The sequence below is a fragment of the Eretmochelys imbricata genome, chromosome 3 (genome assembly GCF_965152235.1).
Source record: "Eretmochelys imbricata isolate rEreImb1 chromosome 3, rEreImb1.hap1, whole genome shotgun sequence".
In the NCBI taxonomy this organism is placed as follows: domain Eukaryota; kingdom Metazoa; phylum Chordata; order Testudines; family Cheloniidae; genus Eretmochelys; species Eretmochelys imbricata.
The window spans coordinates 79,851,948-79,869,706 of record NC_135574.1 but is presented as its reverse complement, the minus strand read 5'-3'; positions in this window follow the sequence as shown (position 1 = coordinate 79,869,706).

The following is a 17,759-nucleotide window of genomic DNA, read 5'->3' as shown; positions in this document are numbered from 1 at the left end:
GTTTTGTTGTTTTATCTAAACCAGTGTGTCTGCATTGAAGTGTTTGGGAAAATCCATTTGGAATAACAATATTTGTGCATATCATGTTCTATTAATAAATGATTAACTTTATATGAGCGTGTATTGTCCAGAAAAATGCTAGGCAGTACCAGACGCACATTTCTATGGGAAAATCTGGGACTGGGAGTTTGCTGGTGTTGTCCTGCAGTGTAATTCATGAGTGGCTGGCCCTAGTATTCATACAGTATAGTTGGGAGTGACTTACATGCTGATGGCTGTGTGAGAGAAGACCAGGTGTGGTTGCTCTCTCAGCAAAGTGCTGGAAAAGAGGGGATAAGACTGTCAACCAGTCCATATTGTACTCTGGGTAATGTCACAATGACACTTATCCAATCAATATGAGGATAGTTGAAATCCCCCATTATTATTGCATTTTCTGCCCATGTAGCCTCTGTAATTTCCATGAGCATTTCACAATCAGTCACCATCCTGGTCAGGTGGCCAGTAGTATATTTCTACTGCTATACTCTTATTGTTCAAGCATGGAATTTCTATCCATAGAGATTCTTCTGCCTGTTAAAAACTATGGTAGTGTTGAGGATGGAATAACTTCTCCAGGGGCACGGGAATGGAGTTAATCTGAACCTGTTGCTAAATCACTATATCAGTGAAAGAGTAGCTAACTATACCTACAGTGGGCAAGTTGGAGGTGATGTGTTGGTAGGAAAGGGGGAAAAATTATATGAATTAACCAGAACTAAGCTAGCCAAATCTGTAATGTCAGACTCAGCTCTTCAGTCATAAAGATGATGCACAGTTTCCTCTTAGAGCCATCTCTGCTCCTAATAAGCAAGGATCCAGAAATGCCTTTTATCATCATTGGCCAGGCAGGAGATGGTATCCTTTCCTAGTGAATTTAGGCCTGGCCACTGGGAAGCATGTATTCATCACATCCAGACTTGATAACTGTATATCAGTGAAGAAGTTGTTAATAATTTCAGTTATCAGTGTACACCTTTAGGGCATGAACCAGAAACACTTACTCAAATCAGCAGTCCTCACTCAACCTGGTAATCCCACTGAAGTCAAGGGCACTACTTGAAAGAGTAAGATTGCTAATACGAATAAGGGTTTGCAGGTTTTGGCTCTACATCATAATAACTTTGCTATTTCCTTTATGACAGATAGGAATTCCATCATGAATATTGCAGGAAGAAGGGTAAGAACATTTTTTTAAAAAGCACAGATCAACTATTAAAAGGTGTATGTTTAACAATTGAAGAAATAAAGATAATTAAATGGCAATGGGTAATCCAGGAAAAGATGGTGCTTTCTTGCAGAGAGAGGAAACGAGGAGGCTATATCTAGTGGGGTCCTGCAATCTGGTACTAGTGAATATTTTCAATAATGAGTTGGATGATTGTGCGGAGAGTATACTTATAAAATTTGGGGATGGCACCAAGCTAGGAGAAGTTGCAAGCACTTAGGAAGACAGGATTAGAATTCAACATAACCTTGACAAATTGGTATCAAGTATCAGAGGGGTAGCCATGTTAGTCTGGATCTGTAAAAGCGGCAAAGGGTCCTGTGGCACCATAGACTAACAGACGTATTGGAGCATAAGCTTTCGTGGGTGAATTCACCCACGAAAGCTTATGCTCCAATACGTCTGTTAATCTATAAGGTGCCACAGGTCTCTTTGCCGCTTTGACAAATTGGAGAATTGGTCTGAAATCAGCAAGATGAAATTAAATAGAGACAAGTGCCAATACTCCCCTTAGGTAAGAAAAATCAAAAGTAGAACTATAAAATGGGGAATAACTGGCTAAGCAGTAATACTGCTGAAAAGTATCCGAGAGTTTCACCGGATCACAATTGAGTATGAGCCAACAATGTGATGCAGTAGTGAAAAAGGCAAATGTAATTCTGGGATGTATAAACGGGAGTGTTGTATATAAGATATGGGAGGTAATTGTTCTGTTCTACTCAGCACTAGGGTGGCCTCAGTTAGAGTACTGGGATCAGTTCTGGGTGCTATACTTTAGGAAAGATGTAGACAAATTGGAGAGAGTCCAGAGGAGAGCAACAAAAATGATGATAGGGTTATGAAACCTGACCTATTAAGAAAGGTTAAAAAAAGCTGGGCATAGTTTAGCCTTTGGAAGGGAGGACTGAGAAGGATCCTGATAACAGCTTTAAAATATGCTAAGGGCTATTATCAATTGTTTATTGAAGGTAGGAGAAGTAGTAAAGGGCTTAATCTGCAGCAAGGGAGATTTAGGTTAGATATTAAGAAAAACTTTCTAACTATAAAGATAGCAAAGCACAGGAATAGCCTTCCAATGGAAGTTGTGGAATCCCATCACTGGAGGTTTTTTAAGACCTCATTAGATAAACATCACTCATCAGCTATATCTGCAGTACAAGTTAAGGGTGTGATTCCCAACTTACATACTCACAGAGGCTAGCCACCCCCCATTATGTATCCATGGGGTTTGGCGGGTTTCTACTCAGGGCAGCTAACCCATGTTGCTGCTGGAGATGATTCTGCAGCTACGCTATTTTTGGCTTGCTAGCTCATATGAGACCTAGCCTGAGTGTGTGTATACATGAGCTGAGAATCATAGCCAGGGGTGGTCTAGGTATACTTGATCCTCCTCCGCACTGGGAGGGTTGGATTAGATGACCTCTCCAGGTCCCTTCCATCACTACATTTCTATGATTTGCCAATTTACAGAATCACTTCAGTAACGTTTTATCTCATAAGATAGGACTAACGAATAATTTAGTTTCTAATTTTATCTTCTGTCAGTTATCTTTCTGGGGCAGACCAGCTTACAAAAATATATAGGAAAAAAAGACAAAACAACCTAAACCGAGAGAACAAAATATTGTTTAGAGTATTTGATGTGTCTTTCAAAATGTCACTTTGTGGTAGTGACAAAATGTACAAAGCAAATGGAAGAAGTTTTATTTCATGATACTTGCTTTAAACTTTGTAGTAAATATTGTAAAAGCTAAATCATGGACTCTCCAAAAAAGTAACCTCTGAGTCATGTCCCAGCTCCATTATGCAAATAATATTTTCTCATTATAGTTTATAGTTGAGTTTGTGAAATCTGAAGAACATTAAGGTTGAGTCATTTGCTTAAGAGGATGGGGCTATAAATGTGATTGATTGCAACATTTTACAAAGTACAAAAGGTAACTGAGTGAAGCTAATTAGGAAAGTAGGTGGAGCTAGTGTAGAAGAGGAAAACAATCTGTAAACTACTGAAAAGGCTCTCTAAGCCTGATTTTTAGAAGGGCTCGGTATGTTTTGGCACATATTTTGGTGCTTAGTGGGAGCTTGGATCTTTTGAAAATCTGGCCTTATATGTCTGAAAAACAGTTGAAGATTTGTTACTTGGAGGGACAGGAAGCTTTTGTTTACAACTTCCATTACTCCAAAAATTGCATTTCTTACACGTTTTGAAGATTATTTTAAAGGTACTAAAAGCTAACTGCTTATTGAAAATGGTGTAAAGCATTACACTAGCTGTCTGTACTTGCTAATCTGAAACATTCCATCTTGCCTTGTTAAAATGTATGCACAGAGCAGTGTCTGAGAATAAGTTACTTTCTCTCAGGTCAGACAGTCATTGTATTATGGCCGGCTTCTTTACTTTCTTTGGTGTAAGTAGTATGCTAATTGCTTCAGCAGTCCTAGTTTTCCTCAGCATGTCTATAATTAATTGAGGAGACATGGCCTCGATAACCAAAGGAAAATCATTGCTTGCTTTCTATAGTGCTCCCCCTAAGGATTTTTAGAGTGGTTCTAATTAGAGGAAAAAAGATGAGATAACATGTGAGATGCAGCTACTTTCATCTAGTTAAGTTTCAGAAGTATTGTTTAACGCTGGCTGATTCTACAACTTTTAGTTTTGAAAGATACTTTTTTTTTTATGTAGCTATCCATGAAACTCTTAATATAAAGGCTCGATATTAACTATTTGAAGAGGAACTTTAGGACATCTTGCTCACTAAATCTAACAAAACAATGGATGTGGTGGATGGTTATTCTTAGCTGGTGAGTGGCATTGTCCTTGAAGTTTTAATGAGCATACAGTGTAGGGCAAGATACATGGGGGGGAAATAATCAGTTTAACATAAGTGACAGCTCAACATAGGAAAAGGAAGAAGAACACTGAAATGTAAGTTTTAATAGACGAGAACTTTATTTTAATGACTAAAGGCCAACCTTTCAAAGGTATTGACACCTAAAGGTGCAATCAATGGGAGTTAGATGTCTAAGCTGCTTAGATGTCTAAGCTGCTTAGACACTTTAGGAAATCCCACTGTGCACCTTAATACCTTTGAAAATCTGGTCATCAATCCCTAATTCAATGAGATACTTAAAATAATGGCTAACTTTAAGCACCTGTGCAAGAATATTTACTTGCTTAATGTTAGGCATGTACTTAAACATCTTGATGTCTGGGATGCATAAAAAGTAACTTTCCATATTGTTTTTTTTAAACATATGCATCTCATTGAGTGGCAATGTATATTTGTAACACTTTGTGGTGTTATGGGAGAAGCTATCCATCCTGTAATCTCAGACACAATTTGGTCATGCAGGAAATCCTTGCAGAGTGGTGTCCTGTGCCTCACAAAAGGATATGTGTCCCCTACAAATCCTTATTGATGCACTGGTGCCACACTGGAACCTCTCTGGCTACAGGAGAAGGATTTGCCTCTGGAACAAATCTGGTTGTACAACTACTTTGAAAAAATTATTGGTGGCTTTCTTGCAACTGATTCCAAAAGTGCAATGCCTTGCAGACTGGGGTTGTGTAAGGTGAATTTAAAATCTAAACCACTTGTAAGAAAGAGGGATCCTGGGGGTTCTACAACTTAATTGGAACCCAGAGTCTGTAAACACATGTATGGTGTGTCCCCATCTGATTCAGTTAAGGAAATTTAGGTTTGAGATTGTCTTGCTGTGACTAGCAATACATGCCATTTCACCTCTTCAATTATGCCATGCTGCTCAGTTTTATGCCTTTAGGATATCAAGATCAGAAGTCAAATATTCTTTCACTTCAGAAGAAATACTGCTCAGCTATATGCCTTCGGGATGTAAAGGAAAGGGCCACATGTGGCATTAGGATATTACACTGGAGAAGAGTTTGTCCACAGAAGCACTGCATTTATACAAAGAGGCTGACCACATGGGAAACAGCTTATCCACTTTATTGAACTGTTGCAACACTTCAGTCAAACTGCCTTTTTCTAAGCAGGAGTGTTCAGGACTGTTAAAATGTAGAAGACTTCTGCCCCGTGTGCTACAGTCTTCATCATTAGATACTATCTCTTTGGCTAACAAGGCTTCAGTTAATATACCTTATATTTTGAAGGGGAAGCAAACTGGTTTAATCCGACCTTATCAAATGACTATTTGACTCTCTAATAGACTGTTGTGCTGATCATTCACAGACTCATTTTTGGAGATATGATAAAAAATAAACAATTTCCCCCTCTGTTCGTTCTGATGTGAGGCCATTCTCCTGATGTCTGACAGCAGGATTATTGTCGATTCTGATTATAGCTCTCTGTCCCTGCTACATTATTAAGGAGCCGTTTTGACTGGGATAATTTTCCACCAAATGGAGCACTCTTGCATCAGGTTCTACCCTTTCATATTCATCTGTAGGACAGAGAAAAAAAAAGTTCAGAAGCCAGAAAGTCTGCCACTTTCCATAACAATCTGGAAATCCTTAAAATCTGTAGGAAAGCACTCCAGAAAATGGATATTAGTAATGGAAATACCAAGGGGGATAAAAATTGACATCACACCTCTCAGGTCACTTTGTGCTGGCTTAAAGCAGCAGGAGAAACCAGTGAAGGATTCTCCCGGTGGTGAGTTCCCAGCAGGGGAACTCTCTGCTAATGTAAAGTTGGTGGAATCAGCTTTACTACCTCTTGTTTCAGATTCCCTGCACAACCCCTGGCATAAGATTCAAAGGGAAGGGGCATGTAAGGGCTGGAGCAGGGACAGGATAGGGAGGGATAAAGGTGGGAACCTGGCTGAGAGGAACTCTGCTGTAGTTGATTCTCCACTTGTGTAAACTCCCTTACAAAAGTGGTGTAAGTTAGGGCAGCCCCTATTCAGCCCCAACTTGCAATGGAGCTGGGCAACCCTAAATCATCCTTGCAATCTTCCTTTTCCACACTCGCTGAGCTGAGCTGGGACTGAGCAGAGAATGAAGCCCTGAGTGCTTACTATTATGTAAGTTTCAATGATTCCTCAAGGCCCTGTTCTAACCCAATGCAATAAACCAGAGTAGACAAGCCATTGCAGCTGGGGGATGTGGCAGCTTCTGAGGCTTTCTGGAGATAGCCCCCTCCCTTATTCTCTTAGAGTCCCTGACATCAGAAAAATCATTCTGAAGCACAACAATAGCAGAGTGCTTTTGCTCCCATACCCAATGTCCTATACTTAGCTTTGCCATTTGAAATATGCAGGGGACATCCACACAGGTAGTCTTCTTATAAAAGATGGACCTTCTTCAGTGAGATGTCTAAAGTATGGAGGGAAACATCTGATAATTCTTAATCCAAAAATAACACACTTTACAATGTAGTGGGGGGGCCCACAAAAATAACATGGGAGGCTGTCCTCTCTGAAGGGTGGAGTTAACGTTTCTTTGACCTTTACAGTACTATACTTCCAAAAGGTTGCATTTCCTAAGGTCTTCAGGAAGAGGAAGATGCTCCTGGGGACTTCTCTACTCCTACAGACTTTGAGGCCTGTGTGAGGGAACCCCTAATCCTGTAGCATTAATTATGCAGAACCCTTCTGCAGAACTCCCATGGAACTCATTAGAAGTCCTTAGAGGTTTTACTATGCGTGGGAATGTAATCAGTGAGTGAACTAAGATATTATACCTAAGCCAGTATAAGTCTGTCCCTCCCTACATGTCTATCCAAGTCTTATTTTCACATCACCTGTTGGCCCATTCCACTCCAATGATTCATATCTTGATATGATCTTTCCACTTCTCTAACACATCTTTGTGATTTCCCCTATGTTATCTCCTTGTGCACAGAATGTCCATTTTTAAACTGGTCTGCAAGATCATTGCCCTTACCTCATTCAGATTCCTCCTGGTAATCCGTGTCTACATTGACACTCACAGGTTACAATAGTGATTGTAGAGTAATACAGGAATACCATACAACAAAACTAAACCCCAGACCCCAACTTACAAGACATGGTAAATAACTACCTTGTCACCTTATTTGTTATTTCCTCCCCTCCCCACCCTTGAGCTGTTTGTTCTCTCTTTTTTTACATTGTGAGGCCTTCACTGAAGGAGCTGTGCATTGTTTTGTGTTTGTACAGTGCCTACCACACTGCAAGTGCTACTTGAAACAAATAATAAAAATGTATAATGTTGCTCAGAAACATTTGTGTAATTATTCATCAAAGGCAGCAGGGATGTTCACCACAAATGAGTATTAAGCCTTTAAAATCTACAAAAGTTTTCTAGAACTAAGCTGATACCTTTTGAAGGTTAGAAAGTTTCTTTCTGGTGAATAGTTTGCTGCAGATCTATAATGTCCCATTAAAATGTTCTTCACAAAATGTCAGTTCATGAATAAAAAAAGATTAAAGACCAATATAGGAAGATATTTTGGATTGCGTTCTTTAAAAGATTGCCCAGTTCTTCTGTCCTGAGTTTCCCTGTCAAAGCACTCACGTTAATATTTTGGAGCTCTGAGTTATGATATAGCCATTGATACTGCACTGTCCTACGGATGTGCTTGGTAGGCTGACGTTCCTATCATTGATTCTGACATGCGGAAATAGCTGGATATTAAAATACCATCATATCTGTGAAAATAATAAGGAACCATGATAATGGGCCAATATGATGCTTCAGTTAGGCTAACAGTTAGGCTAACAGGCTTCAGTTAGGCTAACTGGGATGTGGAGCATGCCAGTTTCCATTGGCTACATCAGGGCAGATTGTGTGCTTTAGCCCATACACCTATGCAGACAGTGGGTGGGCAACCCCAATGCTCAGCTTTGTATGAGGAGCATTCCTCAGTGCCTTCAGAGGGCTCCTTAAAGGGCTGCTGGTCATCTCCAGTTATAGTCTTATTGATTCCAGCTGCTACCATATGCCAAAGGCCTATGCACAGGCATGGAAGGAACTTAAGAGTAGCACATACAAGTAGCATTTACTCACATGCTCTTTCATTTGAGTAAAAATGAGAGCCAGAGATATAGTAGGCTCCACTGAGCCCATCTCAGCTGACCTTGACTCTCCTAAGCCCATCTCAGTGTTTATTGGATGTCCGTTATCACTCCATCTCAGGCCTTTCCAGTATTGACTAGCAGGGATAGTTTCTCTCTCCATCTTATCATTCAAATTCCTCAGGTGATGAGTATATTTCACCAGATTTTTTTCTGTACATTCTTAATATTTAGGTTCCAAAACAGACTAGTTGCATCAAAATACTTGTGATATTCAGGAGTTGTCATTTGTATCTATGTTCTCCCTTTATCCCTACATTGTACATTCTCAGGAGTTTCTGGTTACTGATGACCTCAGCAGGACCTGTAATCCTCCACAATTTTCACCTGGTGTAGTGGCTTGCACTTCAGCAGAGTGAGTGTGAAATAACACCATTCTGATCTGCGGAAGTTTGAGCTTTGTGGCTTTGCCCTATCTCTGGAGTGAAGCATAATAGCCTTGTTCTGCAAAATCTTGAGTATAGCTCTTGTTCTTCCTGCTATCTCTGCTGTCATATATATGAGAACTCACATCTAATAAATATTTGACCTTTCACATATTTGAAATTTTTAAAAAAATCAAAGCTCTTAATAACACCTTAATCTCTTGGCTAAAACCATTGAAAATCAGAGTGCAAAATGTTTAATATTAATCTTTGACTTAATACACAATGTGAAAATCTAAAGATCAGACTTATTTTATTTTTTTCCTTTGTATATGAAATACTGAGAGGTTGTATTATATTTGTTTCTTAATTTTTCTATTAGAGATTAATTAGAAATAATAGTCATGTACATGTTTTTGAAAGTATTATATATTTTGCTGCAAAAGGGCATTACTGTGATGTAGGGCACATTATTTCTGAGAAATATACTCCCACAGGTCTTGTTCATATGTCAATAAGTATTTCTTAAATGTAATTACTTTATAGCCTTGTGTGCATTTAATGTTTTTTAAATCAATCTCTGAATACACATTAAGAGACTCATTTTATGAATTTTGTCATAAGATATTGCTATAGAAGAAATTTAGAACTTATAGTCATAAAAATAAACTGATCCACACAATATCCCCAGGGTATATAGAATAGGAGAAATGTGGAAATTTTCATCACTTTAAATACTACTTTTTCTAATAGAAAGATACATTTCCAAAGTGTGTGTCTCCTGGAGAAAGTCAGAAGTTTCTTAGTATCTTACATCCTTCAGACATTATTTCTAAAAGCTAATGGGCTACATCAAGGGACAATGGAGAATCTGATGTGACTTTCTTGATTGAATAGAACCTCATTAGGCAATCAGATCAGTTTTGTTTTTTAATGTGTTTTGACACTGACGATGAATACATTGTGTTGGAAGAATATGGGTTTTCCCTTTCTTCATACAAATTTTCTGAATAAATGCTGCACTGTCATGAAGTGCAGAAAGTAGCTGGAAGTTGCAATCAGTTACTTTATGTATCTTGATTTCACAATCTCAATTCTTATTATCGATTATCATCAAGCATCATTTCTGTACCAACAACATTTTCTGATCAAAGTTTACATAGGGCTGGCTTGGCACCTTTATAATTGAGCCCAGCTAAAGAGCAGTGTGTAGCTGCTATACCTGGAGCACAACAGGGACCATGCTGTGATTCAAAGTCACAGTTCAGTCCTTACTGCCCGCTTATTCCATGAGGGAAGTAAGACTAGTCACCTCTTTTCCTGGTGCAGATTACCCCCCAGTGTTGACTGGCACGGTGGAGTCAGAACCAAAGTTCTGTCCACTCCCAGCACACCTGCATGTGGCGGGGTATAGCAGCTTGGTAGCAACTATTCTTTCCCTCCTATGCAAGGCTCTGATGATGTGGGTAGCCTGGGCACCCCCATACTGCCCTGTACAGTGCACAGCCAGGCTCATGGTTAAGCCCTTTAATGTGTCTTTATTCTAACTTTATTTTAAATCCATTATTGCCACATACCATTCACACTTGCATAATCCACTGGGTTTTGGTTTGTTTTACCTACCAGATTCCACATCTGATTGATTATTTTGACTACTACTATTCCTCAGTTAGAAATATCTTGGATGCCGTTGTTCCATAAAGGCACACATCACATCTCTGTCCATGGTTTCTAGGAATTATTGAAGAGTACCTGTTGTATATAAAAGCATTGCTGAAGACCCACTGGGCAATTAGTCTTTTGACACTTGGAAGAATTGTCTCTCAAATTCATCAAGTAGTGAGATCTGACTGCTTTCACAGACATAATCTCCCAAAGAGAGAAATTGACCTGCTGCCCTGTTCAAATCAGCCAGTGGCATTTTAAGTCATGCAAAGCACATCAGGAAAAATCAGTGTGGCAAGGGCTATCAATGGCTGTTTTTTTATGTACCCTAAATGAAATTAAGGACTGTCTAGCTGCTGTTTAATGGACCCATTTATAATGTTCTTTCAAACTGTTTGTTATCTTTAGTGTTCACCCTCCCTATGCTGTCTTTGCAACCTGAATATTCCTTAGCTGTGGCAAAATTCAAGAATTTTCTACACTTGAGGTGTTGGGGATGGGAAGAATACAATTGTCAAAACATTGTCTTACTACCTCAAAAAAACAAAAACAAAACAAAAACCTCCAGGTTGTGGTCTGTGCTGTCCTAACAGGATTTCTGACGTGTGTAAATTTACTACTAAACAATTGCTATTTCCTCTCCCCTGGATTTTCCTCAGTGTGTCCAAAGCGCTAGACTTTGCTGCTTACAGCCTTTGTCCTTTACCTTTTTTACTCCATCACAGTTTGGATGGGTTTGCTTCTCTTCTGTGAGCTTCTTGTCTAGCTCACACAGTAGGACTGCTGATTGCAGAAAAGAGGTGTTGACAAGGTGATGAATTAGCTGACTTAGTAGGTCTTTTTAAACCTCTCATTTCTTTAAAGTTTTTTCTTTGCATAATATGCCCATCTGAAGAATTCTCTTCTACTAAGAGTTACACTCAAAATCCTTGTCAGAATTTAAATCAGTCTGCAGCTTTTCTTTTTAAACTGACCCTCTGTGTGATTTGTTCCGATTTGTGAAGTGTTTTGCTAATGTGTGTCAGCAAGAGGTGCTGTGCAGAAGTAAACAATCAATTACTTAGAGATGCTCACTGCTTTGGGAAGCATGTGGCTCCTTTAGCTCCTAACATATAGGAAAGTAAAAGTGTGTGTTTGTGCAATAGCTTAAATACACATTTCCTGTTTTGCCCACCAGCCTGTTTACTTACATGCTCATGTCTGCATGGCTTATTATCTTTTGTCAACTTTGAACTTTCTTTTTCTTTGTAGTAAGACTAAAATAAATGATTTAGGGAATCACTTTAAACTTTACCACAGGGGTTTGTCTTAAGCATAAAGAGAAACAGATTCTTCATCTTGTTGTGCTATGTTTGCTTCCAAAGTTGCTGTGACTTTAGTTTCCAGGCTCCTGGAACTGCACCTATTGAAAAAGATGAAAGAAAAGGACTCAATCCTACTGAGTACACTGGGGACAAGAGTGTGCACTTTTAATCATCCAGTCCCAATTTCTACAAAATGCACATACTGCTAGTGCTGTTGTGAAGGATGTTCCTTTCCCAAGTCAGTTGTATTTTGCTATTTAATTATAAATTGCCAGCTGTCAGTTTATTATTAATCAAAGAAGAGTTCCTCCAAGGAGAGTAAATGCAATCAGAAAGAGGACCATGTTTAGCCTACCCCATAAACTTAAATGCGTTTAATTTTTAGAAGGAAATAAGAAAGTTTTACAAAGTTTTTAGTAAAAGACGATTCATTCATTTGAGAATATCTGTTTGGGCACTGAGTACGGAGGATGAGGTGATGCACTCCTTTTGTTCATGGAGGAGAATAAATTTATAGTACAGATGTAGAGTAGCTGTATTTGTGTAACTGAATATGTGCTGTACATCTCTTAGTGTAAAACAGAGAAATGCATTTAGGAGCAACTGTGCATCTTCTGCCTTATTGACGAATGCTTTCCAAATGTAAGGGTTTATGAATTTTTCTTTCCAGTTGGAAAGACGGGAGCACTATCTCTAGCAGCTCTGAAAGTAACAAAAATGCCATTCTAAAATAAAGTACCATATAAGGAATACCTGAAAAAATTTCATAAATTAAAAAGAGTGCTTGAGTATACTGTTGTTTGTTAATTAAGAATTATAATTACTACACTGTACTTACCCATTATGGGATAATGTAATGTGTGTATAAAAATAAATACTGTTTCAGTTACATGGATTCCTCTAGGAATATTTTTCCATGGTGTAAAACCAACTAATGTTACTAGAATTATTTAAAGTAAATAACATGGCATGATGAATTGAATACATCTCACAAAGAGAAACTATATCATTAGAATTAATGGTATTACCCAGTTCAACTATATCAGGAAAATAACTTTGCATAATAACTAGTTAGTATTAACAACTGTGAGATGGAACTCATAGTTTCAAAAGTTTCTATTGTAAAATTGAAAAGAGAGTAAAATCACCTTCTATGAATTTTTCTGTTAACATCAATCCACTCAAGTTAATGTGATAAATACAGACTGGAAATAACCTCCGCCTTCATGCACTCACACCTATACATTGATGTGGAGCAAATGAGTATAGTTTGATAGCTTCAGCAGCAGACCACAGTTTCTCTGCTTCTCTTTAGACAGACTAATGAAGCAAAGAATTAGGTTTTGCAGATCAGCTATATATGAGTTTACGTGCAAGTGTATATTTTTTGCACATGGTTTTGAATGAGATATAAGTGATTTTTAAAATTCCCACCAGTAACTTAGGGTGATATTCTCCCCAGTGTAAGGGGCCTGCACATAGGCCTTATGCACCACTTAGGGCAGGGGTAGTCAATTATTTTTTGTCGAAGTCCACATTTCTTGGGCAAGATCTAGTCAAGGTCCAGATTACAGAGAAAATAATACAAAATAAGAAGTTAATAAAAAGATTTCAGGTCTGTTCAAAAGCATCTGGGGTCTGGATTTGGCCCCCAGTCTGCCTATTGACTATCCCTGACTTAAGGCTTGCCTGAAGGGATAAAAACTTGTCCCGTTCCTTTCCCTTGACTGTCCCATGAGTGTGGAGGACTCTCTTGCAGCAGAAAGGATAAAGAAGTTACACTGGTGTTTCCCCTGTCCTGTGGATGAGGGATACCAGGGCAACTGAGACTGCTCCCTTAATTAGGCTGGAGTGGCAATCATAAAGTGCAGCATGAGATAATCAGCCCCCACCTTTTATTTTCCTCAGTTTCCAGCACCCACATAAATTACTCAAACTGGGTGCAGGGGAGAGGATTTTAGTCTCCAAGATTAAGTGGAGGTTAGAGCCCTCAGGGGGAGCTCTACACTGAGGTAAATTTTTCTGCTATATGTGTGGGTAAAACACCCACAATCCCCATTTGTTACAGCAGCTGTGTATATATAAACGTACACGGTCTATGTGATGCTAAATGGGGCATTTTTAATATATTTTAAGACCATAAAGAATCGTTTCCCCTCGATTTCATGTAACCAAACTTTACATAAGGCTAGATTGTGACTACTTATTCACACTTATGAGCAAATGCTCTCATAAGTAGGCCCTCTATGTCCTGTGTGAATAAGGGGTTCACAGTCCGCCCCTTAATGATTCTTTTTTCTCCAATGATTGTATGAAAAGTCTCTCAATGCTTCCAACACCAACACCAGCTACAATAATATCTAGGTGACAATCAAATGTCTTGGAAATTCTAAGTGCAAGCCCTATGGCTTGAAGCTCCAGAGGGGAAGGCACTCTCTCCTCTCTCTATTGGTGAAAAGAGAAAGTTCTGACTCCTACTCAGAATTTCTCTAGTGGCACTTGGGGAGTCACCATAACTCACATAAACTTGAACTTTGGAAGCAGCGGTCTCCCAGAGAGGCTTAGAAAGGGGAAAGACCTCTTACCTTGTGGCAAAGAGCTCGTTGCCATGCAGCCAGGATCCTACTCAAGGGTCTTATATGCTCTTAGCAACCTTCTTCTCTGGGGATTTCACTGTGAGGACAATGCAGACTGAAGACATTGTAATTAGCCATTGGCTGCATGAGTGTGTGTTCTCAGCTCTGCACAAATAGCCGACACAGCAGACCTAGATCAAATTGCCGAGAAAGACTATAGACCCATTTCAGTAGGGAAGGCACAAGGCCAGGTTCATCGTCATCAAAGCATGGTTCCAGTATCCCATAGACTCTACAGGACCACTAACACATGTGTGTCCATTACAATGGACCAGCTTAGTGAATGACAGGACTTTCCATTCTCCCCTCGGCTGGACAAAGAAACCATCTCTGAGACCCCTCTTTATACGCTGATACAAACAAGTTACATTATTGACCCTCTGAAGTGATTACATGTACATGTTGGTTCAATCAAACATCTCTATTCATCACCCTGTCATCCTGGCCTTACCTTTGAGAGGCGTAAGTGTGTCCTTATCTTTGCGGAGTATGTTTGTACCATCATTGGTATTGGGGTGTTCTGGTACTATCCTTCTGCAACGTGTTTGCATGAGTGTCTTGTGCCTAATACTTCTTAGGAATGCATGTGTTTTACAATGCCAGCGCTCATGGGCTGTGGGTATAATAGGCAAGGGGAGGCATTGCCTCCCCTAGCACAGCCATCCCTGCTGCCTGACACCTTGGCTGTGGTTTCCCCCCACAGCCTCTTTGCCTCCCTGCTCTGACCCTTCCCTGAGGCTCCCACAGCTTGCTGCTGCTGCCTGGAGTCTTCCTCCTCTCCTCTCCTTTCCTCCATGCCCCCTCCTTCCCCGCTTGGAGGTTCCCGCAGCTGCCTTAATGCAGGCTGTCAATGACAAGCACTTTTTCAAAAGAAGAGATGAGGCTTCAGGCTGGCGCAGGTAGCCTGGCTTTTCCCCTCTCTCTCTACAGCATACACCGAGCTCCCTGCCATGCAGAGGAGAGTCTGTCTGTCAATTAAGCTATACCTGTTGCCTGTTCAGTTCCCTTTGGGAATGTTGTCAGTGCATTAAGGTGAATAGGGGAGAGGGTGTTGCGGGGTGGTGGTAAGGGAACAGCACCAGGGTGGGGAGGCAAGCAGCAAGCCAGATGCACAGCAGGTAGTGGTGGTGGGGGGGTCTCGTGGCAGGCAGGGAAAGGGTCTGGTGGGGGCGGGTGAGGAGGCGAGCATCAGGTGGGCATTGGAGGAGGTGAGCAGAGGGAGGACCTCGGTGAGGTGAAGAGGTGAGTGGTGAGTCAGCCAGGGGCGAGGCCTAGGGCAGAGCACGGGGTGGAGTGTGGGCGGGGCTGTGGCGGAAGAGGCAGGACAAGGAGCTTGCCTCCCCCGGGGAAGTTTCACCCACTGCCTATGCCAGCCCTGTTCTTTTCAGCTTCTGTGAACTTTCAAGCAATCATGTTTTGTAAGAGGGCCTGACTTCTGCTAACTTTGCTTTATACCAGCAAGGCTTGACCACTACTTTAGTTCAGGCCTCAGGCCTCTTATACAAGCCTCATGTCTCAGGCTTTCTTTCTACTGCAGATGTCAGTGGAGAGACTGTTTAGAGCACTATGTGGCAGCAGAAGATGCAGACTGAGGATTTGCTGTGAGAGCCATTACAGAGGGCAGCAACAGAGCTGAGTGGGCTCCTGTGATGTCTCATGTACTCATGGCCTTAATAAAGTTGAATCACTAAGCTGCATTTAGGTGGTAGTGCCTTCAGGCTGGACCAGGCAAGCAGTTCTTTGTGACTGAAGACAGACCTGCAAAGGGCAGTGGTTATTCACTGATCAAAGCCATGAGTGGAGTCTGGTGCAATCAACAGACTGTTACCTGTGGGACACTCTCACAGGTTGGTGGGAAGGGGTCACAGGTGGGAGGGAAGGGAATTAGATGGATTACTGCCAAAGTTACTGGAAGGGGTTGAGTATTTTAATCTGTTTGCATATACATTCTGTAGCTGTGTTTTCCTAAGTTTGTCTGTGTTTCCGTTCCCCTAAATAAAGATTCCCTTGTTTCTACACAGTCTGGGAGTGGTTGTGGAGGAGAAGTTCTACCTGTTAAGAGCACCCAGGGACAGTATGTTTGGTTTTCTGAGGTTTCTGGGTCGGGGCTCAAGCTTGGTTAGTTCTTTGTTAAAGGGAACCCTAGATATATAATGAACCCAGACTTTTTTGCTGCTGTTAGCCACCTGGCAGAAGGCTTACACTGGTAAAATTAAGATAAATCCCCTCAAACTAAATAACGCTTATGTGGTGCTGTATGACTGAATCTGACCATTTATATAATTGATATTACCACTGTTATACAATTACAGCAAATCTTTTATAAAATATGACATGTAAAGTGTCAATGGAAAAGTTATGATTTGCTAAGTATGATTATCCTGTTTATATGCATGTATCATCTTTGTACTGATGATCACTTTAGATAAGCTATTACCAGCAGGACAGTGGGGTGGGAGGAGGTATTGTTTCATATTCTCTGTGTATATATAAAGTCTGCTGCAGTTTCCACGGTATGCATCCGATGAAGTGAGCTGTAGCTCACGAAAGCTCATGCTCAAATAAATTGGTTAGTCTCTAAGGTGCCACAAGTACTCCTTTTCTTTTTTTGTATATGAAGTTATGAGTACTGGCATCTTACGCATGTATTCCTGGATAGAATTTACATTAGGGCCAGACTGATGTGTTGATGGCCCATTAACGACACTCAGGTCACAATGGGCCATCAAAAAAAAAATCATCCTGCCAGTAAGCCTGTCCTGTGGGTGCCTCAGAAAGAATATGAGCAATGGTTGCCTCTGTGAGTCATCAAAGCATGTAAGGATGTGTGATGTGCTCATGTGCCCCTGGACTCCAACTTTTCACAAACAGGGACAGAGGATATAAAATGGCACATGAGACATCTCCATTGTTTCTTCATTTCCTGCTTCATTTCTCTGGACTAGAGTTCTAACAAGGAAACTCTAAGTAAGGACTGGTGATGCCAGATCTGTTTGGGTAATTCCAGAGAGATTTTTACAAGCCAGCAGTTTATTCCATCACGGCATCAAACTTGATATGAGGATGTTGTAATCCCTTGTATCTATCAACTGTTTATAACTCTCTTCTTGTATTATTAAACCTTTAGTTTTTAGTTAGGATTGGCATCAGTGTGATTATTGGGTAAAATCTGTGTTATATATTGACCTAAATGGCTGATCTCCTGGAATTAGAAGAACTCTGATGAAACTGGTTTTAAGTAACTACTCATCATAAAGTCCAGTCTCTTAGTGGTGAGCCAAGGGCTGTAATGCCTAAGGACACTGCATTTTTTGCTTCTTGTTAACCAGTGTAGTGATACAGCAGTTCACTTTTGTTACTGGCTTTGTATAATCTAATGATAGAATAATCACCAATTTTGGGTGAATCTGCCCTAGAGTTGTGACCCCCGATACACGGTGACAGCTTAGTTTTGAAGTTCTGTAAAAGTTGGTATGATGTCAGA